This window comes from Diaphorina citri, unplaced genomic scaffold, assembly GCF_000475195.1.
Source record: "Diaphorina citri unplaced genomic scaffold, Diaci psyllid genome assembly version 1.1 scaffold29079, whole genome shotgun sequence".
Taxonomy (NCBI): domain Eukaryota; kingdom Metazoa; phylum Arthropoda; class Insecta; order Hemiptera; family Psyllidae; genus Diaphorina; species Diaphorina citri.
In genome coordinates this window covers 1-698 of record NW_007406417.1, presented here as the reverse complement: position 1 = coordinate 698, position 698 = coordinate 1, and the positions used below count along the sequence as shown (strand labels likewise).

The 698-nt window shown below is 39.8% G+C and overlaps 1 long non-coding RNA gene across 1 annotated transcript; it reads right to left on the bottom strand.

Annotated features, from left to right (window-relative positions):
- Positions 1–7: 7 nt before the first annotated feature.
- Positions 8–698, bottom strand: LOC113473404. Its single transcript, XR_003395383.1, has 2 exons — positions 641–698; positions 8–319 (listed from the first exon to the last, which is right to left on the bottom strand). It is a non-coding gene; the product is annotated as an uncharacterized LOC113473404 (long non-coding RNA).

The window sequence follows — 698 nt, the reverse complement described above, 5'->3', positions numbered from 1 at the left end:
TCTTGAATAGGCATGGATGTGAAAGATAGTGCCTTGAAGTAATGCGAAAGCGGTTCCAAGGTACAATCTTGAAAGAAAAAAAAAACTTCCCCTTTTGAAACTCTCACGACACAACACTGGTTTTAGAACACTCTGATTAAGTTTTACATAGTCCACTGTGTTGCAGCTGTTTCTCCAGTTCTATAACTTGAGTTCGTAACGTTAGGGCTTTGCACGTGAGCTGCTTATCATGATCTACAAGTTGAGCAATTTTGTTCCATACAGACTTCTGTGTTGACTGGTCGGACACCCATCGTAAATACAACGCCCTCCATAGCTCCTGTACAAGAAGAAACATAAATGAGTTGTGGAACAACGACGAATTAAAAATAAATAGCTCTCCCCTAAAGGAAATTTAGATTAATCTGTGTTGACTGGTCGGACACCCATCGTAAATACAACGCCCTCCATAGCTCCTGTACAAGAAGAAACATAAATGAGTTGTGGAACAATGACGAATTAAAAATAAATAGCTCTCCCCTAAAGGAAATTTAGATAAAAAAAATACATATTATATCGAACCCGGGACTTTCTGCATGGCAAGTAAGAGCGTTATCACTGAGCTAACAGCGTCCCCTAAAGTTTTCCTGCGATATCTTACCAGACTGACAGGAGAAGTAGAAGGGCAGATCACATTCTTGTTGACTTGATACAGAGGA